The following is a 10,208-nucleotide window of genomic DNA, read 5'->3' as shown; positions in this document are numbered from 1 at the left end:
AGTCACAGGAAAGCTTAAAGAGGTAGTTTTTATTTGTAGGAATACAAGTATAATTTGTGTATTGACCAACTTTTATGATTTCATTTAATAAGGAAACTTACATTCCTCTATAGAGTAGTAAATTATGGAAGTATAAACTAGAATATACCTGTCATTCTTGTTCAAACTAGATGCAATTAAGATGCAAATGACATCTTTGAGTGAGTGTTCACTGTTTATGTCCATAGGATATATTTAACATTTACTTTGCACCTGATTTTGTACAAGCTGTCGGGTAATAGCACTTTAAAGTTATGCTTTGAATGTGATAAGTAGAAATATGAGTGGTATTTCTCAATCTCCATCACATCCTTCCAGCAGTATCTGGAATGGAATCCCTAGATCAAGATGGATTCTTACCTGAAGACCTGGCCAGATTGCAGAACAAACAATGAGAACTCATTGTGCTCACTCAGTGACAGCGGCATTTTTACAGTGGCAATAATGTGTTAAATGTTGTGTATTGGTATGTGGGGCCTAAACAATGAACTTGATTGGTGGCCTAAAACAGCACCTGCTGCGAGCAAAGCCTTTCGTTAAGGTTGTGTTTCCTCTTTATCACCATCTCTAATTATTTGTTTGAACCGAGGTCCTTTAGCTACCGTCAACCCTGCAGGAAGGTAAAGAAAGCACTCACATTTGTCAAGAGTGAATAGCGGCTCTAGTTGCGCTTCAGTCTGGTCTGACTCATTATTCACAGTGTGGCTAAGGATGGCTTTTCTTTACAACAGATATGGAGAAGTTCATTAGTAAATTTGCTAATTAGTCTTTGGCTTTAATAGATAAACACACTGAGGTATGAAGACAGAATGATTAGTTTTCCTAAAGGACTACAGTTGCCTTTCATTTAAAAAGAAAAATCTAGCCCTGGGATTCTACTGAGGTATAATAAATAAATAAATAAATAGTAAATAATCTTTGCAAAAGGAATCTGACAAACAGGCTTCCGAATTTTAAATCACCGAAACCGTATTAGAATGTGGCTTCTGGAATGGTCAACATGAAAGTTATTTCATTATTCTTTTCTAAATAACAGTTAAATACTTGAAAACCATATTTGGATATAACATTACTTTAATAACCCCAAATACATCACTATCATAAAACCAGCCTCTTTTTTTTGTCCTCCCCATCCCCACCAAGAAATGTAAAATACTGCGTAAGCCATGTGCGCTCTGCAGTTACATGTAGACAAATCAGACTAACTGATCAATGACTCATACTCATCAATTTTATTCACATTGCACGAATTAAATTATTTGTTTAATATATGGTATGCCTCATTATACTGATCATTTCTTTGCTGTCCTGTTTTATAAGCACATTAGCTAAAGTGTCCACAGGAAATACAAATTCTTTTCACAGCAGACTTAGGAAAGAGTAAGCAATGTAACCAAAATGACAAGAAATCTAGGAATCCCGTATCATCAGTGCAAAACCATTACTCCTCGGAGAGCTGGAGGGGAAAGAGCAGACTTACCAGAAACACTTGAGAACTGTGACCCTTTTGGAGGTTGAATAATCCTCTCACAGTGGTCGTCTCAAACCATTGAAAGCACAGATATTTTCAATATGATTCATAACAGTATTAAAATTATAATTATGAAGTAGCAGTAAAATGATTTTATGGTTGGGGGTCACCCTAAAATGAGGAACTTGCGCCTAGGTGTTGCCGATGTGGCGGCTATGTCACATGGGCCAGTAGGTGGCAGAGAGGACAGCGGTTATATCTATGCTCAGTGTTCTGACCTGTGAACATCAGAATGATTAGTAGCTTAACGTTCCCTGAAAAGAAGCAAGATTGAACTGACCACCAATTTGGTTCCATGGGCCCCTGACAGGAAGCTAACTTGAGAGGAGCACTAGTCTGGCACAGAGCAGGTCTGGGGGGAGGGAGGAAAGCACACGTGAGATGAACCCAGCCCAGTGCCATAATGCATGAATGAGGGTGCCACTCCTGAGGCCACTCCTGAGTCGATGGCAGAGACTCAGAGACCCTGGGCTCCATTGAGAGGAGGAAGTAAACTTGGAAAAATGAAAAAGAAAATGAAACAGAAGAATGTGCACAATGAAGAGAGACAGAACTGGTGACTCACTCGAATCTAGTGAGGAACAACCTGAAGTGAGTAGTGGGTGATACGACCTGAGACCATGGTGGTGTCCTGTCCTGTGCTGACACTGGGGTCCACTCTGGGTCCTTGGCCCTGAATCAGCAGAGGTCTGTTACCACAAAAGCCCATGTCAACATCCGTGTTTCGGGCTGCCACCCGGAGACAAGTTGATGTCTGAGGGCTGTGCAAAACTGACTCAACCCCTCACCCGGGCATCATGGGAAAGCTGGTCTTGGACGTGTCAGAGCAGAAGAGCTGCCCATGCCCCTCATCGGCTGCAGCACTTGGGAGAGTGAACCCTGTTGCTTGCCTGGGCATCACAGTAGAGCTGACCTCTGTCACCTGAGCAGAGGCTCAGGTGAGCTGGCCCTGGGGGTGTGAGCACAGGAGAGCTGGTCCCACCATTACTCTGCAGGGAAGTGACATGAGCAGGCAAGGGTGAAATTCTTCCCCTGACCCCCATCAGCATTTGCTACTTGTAGGCAGGCAGGAAACACGACCCCAAAGTCATCATAATAGGAGACCTGGCCCTGTACCTCACCTTCCGCACTTCAGCTGAGAAACACTGTAGAGCTTGTCCTAGGTGTAGGAGTGTTGGTGAGACCTGAAGGCATGAGCACAAAAGAGATAACCCTGCCTCTTGCCTGGTCTGTGGTGAATTGGACAAGGGAGAAATGCCCTCCTCCCTTTTATCCTCCTTTATCACCTATGACATGAGGGAAAGCTTGTTGTGAAATCACAAGAGTGGGAAAACTGGAACATGTTTCTCCCTGACTGCCACAATCTGGGCAGCCTGCATTGCTGCTCATCCTGGCTTCGAATTGATCCTGGATATAGGGTTTACAGGTAAGCCAAGCCATCAAAGTACTGCTGGAGTGCGTGAAGGTCTGGTTCTACAAATCCAATACTTCAGGATCTCCGTGACCAAAAGCAGGATAACGAAGATGAGTCCCAGAGAGGTTCCACTATTTTCCAGCAGAAGCAGGAGACCTCATACCAGACCAAAGAGTTATTGTAATGAACAATTGAAAGCATATCCAGTGATAATAACACTGACACAATACAGCTTCTACACCTTTTTTTTTCTTCTGTCCCAAGAGAAGTTGCAAGGGTAAAGGGTGGTACACAAGGAAAAGAGATGAGTAGAATTGGGGTGCATGATGTGAAAGCCACAAAGAACTAATGAAAAGTATTTTTTTAATTTGTATAAAAGGTTGCAGCAGTAGGAAGCTTAAGAACTACTGAACCAGAAGAAAATTAGAAGTGGAGAGGTAGAATCCGAGACCAACGGTCTAACTAGATATTCCCACTGACAGATTGAAGAGACAGAGAAGGAGAAATGGAAGTGGTGGACCCTGAAGGGCTGAAGACCAGGTCACATTGGTCTGCATCCTTGTGATTCTAAACCCACCGCCAGATAATAGTGAACACATTGTTCTCTGGGCAGAAGAAATTATCTACAGACTTAATGTATATTTAGGTTGTGGTTGATGCCTGGTACAAAATAAAAAATAACAGGGTTAATACTCTGTAAAAACAAACCAAAACAAAATAAAACAAAAAACAAAAACAAAACAAAGAAACAAAGATCAAAATTCAAAGAATTAGACTACAAAAGGGACAGGTTATGGCCTGGAGTGATGGCTCAGTAGTTGTAAGCATATGTTCCAGAGGACTCAGGTTCAGTTCCCAGGAAATATATGAAAGATCACAGCTGTCTCTAAGTCCAGTCACATGAATCTGTAACCCTCTTCTGACTTGTGTGGTGACCACTTACATGCAGTCCACAAACATAAATGTAAACAAAACACCCATATGAAAGAAAAGAAAACACCCCTCTAGGGAAAAAGAGATCTCAGTTACACGATTCTTGTATATGGTTTTTATAATAGTCAAACCTGTTACTTGTCAGGCATTTTCTCAATTTATAGCTATATCATAAGTATGTAGGGTATGTAATGGAATTAATTTATCCTAGTTACTTTCTATTGAGATGTGAGCTGCAACACATAGATGCATTCATCTATTAGTGAATATGCTAGTGAATATAGTAGTGAATATACTAGTGACTATAGTAGTGAATAGACTGGTGAATATAATAGTGCATATACTAGTGAATAAGGCAGAGATGTTAGAAGGTGTACCTGGCAAAGGCTGATGATCTATCTGACAGGAAATAGCACACTGTGAGGAGGGAAGGTAGGAAAAGAAGTGCATGGAATGATGTGATGACATTAACCGCAACAAAGGAATCATACAAATTCTGAATATTGACTATGGACTACAGCAATTGATAGGATAGAAAATCTTAATAACATAAACATCTAATACATGCGATCATCACATGTTTACATGTCTGAGATGCCTATCCTGGAAAAAGAAGTGTTCAACTGTAGTGAACAATATAGGAGAGGAAGAGGAGAAAGCAGCAGGGAGGGTAGAGGGAGGAGGGGAAGAAGGAGGAGGAAGGGAGGTTTTGTGGAGACAGTCATTTTTACTTGGCTTCCTGCTGAGAAGGACAAAACCAGCAAACAAATAAGTGAGGCCTCAGCTGGCTAAATGATTCAATTGGCAAAAGTAGAAGTTGCTGACGCAGTAATAAGAAAAGATATATTTGCAAGGACCCGTTGCTGCCTCTGCAGATTGCCCAACGATGTTCTACACTGCCCCTGAAGTGTAGCTCTCCAGGTAAAAGAAGTATAGGGAAAGTATACACAACTGTATTTTTTATCTGCTTCTCAACCATTTTTTCTGCAAAACATCCCCAAAGATGAGATGGTTTTCCCTTCAAAAATTTTATAAGTGCAAGAAAATGGTGTGCGTGGCATTTCGAATTGATTTTGACCTGTGCTCATAGCATAAAATGTGACCAAACAAACAGCGTTCTAGAGAATTTGGATTCCTCTGACTTATTCATGTGAGAAGTCTTCTTTCATTTTTATGCTCTTACAATCATTAAACTTCAAGGCACCATAATTTCATGAAGCAAGTCGTAAAGACGTTGGTAGCTCACCTAGAATTTAGATGTTTATCTTATCCCACATTTTATGATTTTAAAATTTGTATTCCAGGATTAACCACCCTATAGGCAGAGCTCAGCAAATGAGTGTTGATTCGTGCCTCTAAAAGTAGCAAAATTCATGTTCTAGGGACTCCTTTTTCCCTAAGTGCTATCTCTCAAGAAATTGGTTTCCTCGTGGTGCTACATTGATGCCCTGCAGATTTTAAATTTCTCCCCTCTCTGCTGCATTCACATCATAATTTAAGGATATTATATTTAGTTTGACATAAATCAAGAAGATTAGACAGAGATTCGGTCAATGAAAAAATTGTGTTGTGATTTTAAACATATTGTAGTTAATATTATCTTGAAGATATAAATCCATAATTTGAGAAATTAACAAAGTCCAAGATGTTCTACTTCACTGTAAAAGGTGAAATACTCAGTGAATTGTGCTACTCCCACCTCAAGTGTGCTACTCCCACCTTGGGTGTGCTACTCCTAGCATTTCCCTTTATGTGATATCATTTATGACTATGTAAAATTTTAGGCTGAATTTCCGTGTGTGAAATGAGTGTTTTTCTTTAATAGTTCATTTTATTATTTTGAATTTACTGTGTAGATGTGTGCCTGTGTGTGGGTGTGAAAAGCCAAGATCTATTTGATGACAGCATTTATGTATCCTGGGCTCTCACTCCTTCGTTTGCAGATGTTAAACATCTGATTTTTTCTCAAATACTTTCATTTTTATTTTCTTGGTTTTTCCTTCCTCCTTCCTTCCTCCCTCCCTCCCTTTCTATCTCTCCCTCTTCCTTTTCTTTCTTCACTTTCCCTTTCTCCAGACAGCATCATATTTGTCTAAAGCCCACTTCAATAATCTCATTCAGTCTTTATTGTGTTTTAAATGTCCTGTACTAAAATACCACCACGTTAGATATTAGGAATTCGACTTTGAGTTCAAATGGAACACAGTGTGTGCTGTGAGACTAAGGTTTATCTACTTTATGAAAAAAAGGAGAAATAAAAGTGCAAAAGGTTTTATGGAAGTGTAGTAATGTTTCATGTTCCAAGGAAGGGCACTTTTATCCCAACAATATATCTGTTGCTTCTTCAAAAGACAAGTTAATCTGTAAAACTAAACAATTATAATCATGTGCACAAAAAAAAAATGTGCCATCTCAGCCAGTTCTACAAATTGCAAGGAATGGAAAAAAAACATGAATATTAGGGGTTAGCCTATTGATTTCAAAATGTGATAATAGATAAATTATTTGATGGCTTCTACTTCTCTCATTTAAACTCATTATTCCATGTGTACATTGTTTAGTCCCACCAAAGGGCTCCACTTGCAGAGCCAACCATTTCCTGTCTTCTACACTTCCTCTTCCTCTTGCCTCTCCTCTTTCTCCTTGTTTTGATTTGGGGTGCACATAACTAGATATTGTCAAATGTAACTAATGTGTTCAGTGGAGGGACAATAAAGTGAATCTTCTTTAAATGGGAAAAATGGTCAAGTCAATAAAGACTAAGGGTATGTGTGACATTTGTTATGAAATGGAGAAGAGTGGACAGCTCACACTGAGGTAAAACAGAATGAGAAATGTGACCTTCCAGATGAACTTCATAAAGGAATGTAGTTCAATCCTCAAGATCTATTATCTTAATAAAATGTATTCATGTTCTTTTCCTTAAACATAATGTATTTATGTTCTTTTCCATAAACAATGAAAGGATGTATATTTGCTGTTCAGGGTCAACTGACATAGTTTTAAACTTATAGAATAAAATCAATTAATATGTACAAAATATATTTTAACAGATTAGAGAAATCAGTTGTATTACAGCGGGATCTACAGTCAGGAGGTAAAGCTGATGGTGCAAGACAGTATGTAAAATATGAAATTTTATAACTTTGTAACTTCCTTTAAATATTAATTAATTTTTTCCTTGGAGATCACAGATGATCTCACTGTTGAATCATTGGTAGAAAACAAAACAAGCAGTCAGGACCCTTTGGGAAATAGGAATTGAAATAGCATATTCCATGGATGACAACATCTAAAAGGCTCTGTGTTGCATTTAATCTGATATGACAGCTGCTCTTTTAGGGGAGGTTAAAACAAACACAATGGCAGAAGAAGAGAATGGGAAGATGAAGGTTCGTGAGGAGGCTGTCATCTGAGTGAAGGACTGGGGCATTAGAGAAAAGTACCTATGCCAACAGTGTGTCCTTGGACTTGTGGCCTCTAGAAGGAACAGAAAATGCATTTCTGTACTGCATATAACTCAGTCTGTGCTATTTAGCAATGATCTATCCATGAGTCATCTTCCATCATTATAAAAACACATTACCAATTATCTTATAAAGAAAAATAATCTGGCTTTTGGTTCTTGATCTCTGGGACAGTGACTCATCACAAGACTCAATTTATGGGCTACAAAAAAAAAGAAAGAAAGAAAGAAAGAAAGAAAGAAAGAAAGAAAGAAAGAAAGAAAGGAAGGAAGGAAGAAAGGAAGGGGAAAGAGAGTGGGTTCATCCTGTAGCATTCAAAGGCATTCACTTAAGACCTCCCATAAAACCCTTCTTCAAAGATTCACAATCTTCCAAGTGTTCTATGATCAGGACCATGTCTTTAATAAACATACATTTAGGATAAAGTAACTACCCAAACTATATCAAGATCCCTAGGAATCTACAGTATCTAGTAAATTTAGAGATGTTTAAAAAAAATTATATTTATAGAAACTTTTTGTTGGACGATGCTCAATATGCATTAACATATGCTATTCAATTTATGCATATATAAAACTAAACTAGTGAAAAATCCCCAAAGGGAGACCCTCAAGACTCAAGTCTCGAAGTCATGAACCCCAGACACACGAGACCAATCTTGATGCAATAGCAGAGGCAGGAACTGTTATGGAGCTCCGGTGGACACGATCCGCAGGAAACAAAGGAGTCGGACCCTGAGTGGCTGGGAAAGACTGTTTTAAGGAAGAAGTCCCAAGCCCCAGGAGATGAGGGGACATCAAAATGGGAAATACCAAAATTGTTGTTACAAGGGAAATTCTCAAAGTCACAGGACGTTCTTAAGACTCAGGTTTAAATCAGGGAAGGTCAAGCCCTCATTCTCCGAGAACAGATTTTGATTCTGTCCTTTAGGGTAAATGTTTATCAAGTTGACAAAGCATCTGCATCTGATACACATCTGGTTAGGCTTCAGCCCCGGTTTCCTGGAATACTATCCGCAGGACACAATGGCTGGAACATTATCTGTAGGGCACAATGGAGGCTTGAACAAACATCACAGGGGCAGAACAGGACCTGTTACTCATTTAATCATGTCCGGTGACATCCGGAGGGTCAGTGAGTCTGCACCAGTCCTCCTGCATTTTTAACCATCTGTCTTCCTGAGTCAGATCCTGTTGCTGAGTTTTGAGCTAGTTTAAAACTCTATCTCTCACTAGATCACTGTTATCCTTACTTTGAATATCAGTATTTTATTCAAAATATTATAATAGCTTGCTAACGCTGCTCACACAAATTAGATTTTGACTATGTTTTAATGTTCTGCCACCACAATACATATATAATCTCTTGCCAACTCCGGATTGATTATTTCTGGAGCCCTGGAGTTTAGATTTTTATCTGCAGGTTTTGTCACTACAAATTTTTCTTTAGCTGACAGTTTCAATGTCAAGATTATAAGTAGCACTAACTTTAGTATTGTGGTAAGAGAACATATTTGGATATGAGTCTTGAATTAACAAGTCAGTAGCAGTGAGAACTGAATTGACTCTTCCTCTCAAGATCTTGGACCCTCATCTGTGGGATGCAGTTCTGCCTAATCTGAGAGCTCTCCTAAGATATGATACAGTGTCTGTGCAGTGTATCAGTTTGATAACAGGATTTTATCATATCAGTGAGATGCTACATCGCCCTATCACCAAAGACTCAATTTTTGTATTACAATAGGCAAAGAACTTAAAAGTTTTTTCTAATCTAATAATAATATTTGACGATTGAAATTCATAATTTATACAGTAACATCAATGAAAGCAAATGATTTTTTTGGACCAGTATGCTCATCTCAGAATTGTTTTCTCATTAAATTTTTCCAAACAGAAAATCAATTTTGAAATTACCAAGAGCAAGAGTTGTCACTAACTGATAGGCACCATAAGCAAAAATTGAAATATTGTTTAAAAATTCCACCCTTGGTTATTTTTTCACTGTTGGTTCATTCATTCACTCAGTGAGGTGCTAATGGACGACCAATGTGTGTCTAGTACAGAGAAGTTGACGTTCCAAACATAAATCAGAGGTAGATTTAATTAAAAATTTTCTGTGATTAATGCAGAATAAAAAATAAGAAAGATTATATTAGAATTCTACAGAAAATCACCAATGTTGACAGAGAAGAGACAATTCTAACTGAATTTATTATACCATATAAAAACTGCATGCCTCTAGCAGAACCCTAGAAGTAAATGGCCAGCTGAAATTAAATGAACGACATCTAGGCCTCAAGGAAAACATTGTTACAGACAAAATAGGCTGTTCCTTGTCCCAACACTGAATGCTGAATACAGACACGAGAGAACAATAGGGGCATTGAGCAAAACGCACCTTCCCTGACCAAACATAAACATGGAACCCAGGAGATAGCCTGGTGCCAAATTAAGCAGTTCTGATTGTTTTGGGAAATAATGGAGATTACTTATGTTTTCTGAACAAGCAATATTATTCAGCCAAAGCCAAGTGACAGTTCAGTAACATTGACTAAGGTGCCGCACTAAAAGGAAAGTTATATTTGTCTGACAAATTAATATTTCTCTGATAAACTCCAACCTTCCAATTCCTCTAGACCAGAGGCTTCAGCCTTTTACTAATGGGCAATCTGAGAATCCCATGAATGTAGAATGACCTGGAACGTTCTACAAGCACACATACAAACACATTCATGTTTGTGTAGATTCCCACAAACCTCTCTTTGGCTACCTTTTAGTTACATGGAAAATTTTCTACTATGTTATGGAACAAATTAGAATGATTA

The 10,208-nt window shown here is 38.6% G+C and overlaps 1 non-coding gene across 1 annotated transcript; it reads left to right on the top strand.

The window, feature by feature from the left end:
• Nucleotides 1-1,694: 1,694 nt before the first annotated feature.
• On the top strand, nt 1,695-1,822 carry LOC116912986. The gene has a single exon (XR_004389549.1). It is a non-coding gene; the product is annotated as a small nucleolar RNA SNORA17 (small nucleolar RNA).
• The last annotated feature ends 8,386 nt before the right edge of the window (nt 1,823-10,208 follow it).

Source organism: Rattus rattus, chromosome 11 (assembly GCF_011064425.1).
Source record: "Rattus rattus isolate New Zealand chromosome 11, Rrattus_CSIRO_v1, whole genome shotgun sequence".
NCBI lineage: Eukaryota > Metazoa > Chordata > Mammalia > Rodentia > Muridae > Rattus > Rattus rattus.
The sequence above is the reverse complement of the archived record's forward strand: the minus strand, read 5'-3'. Positions and strand labels throughout refer to the sequence as shown.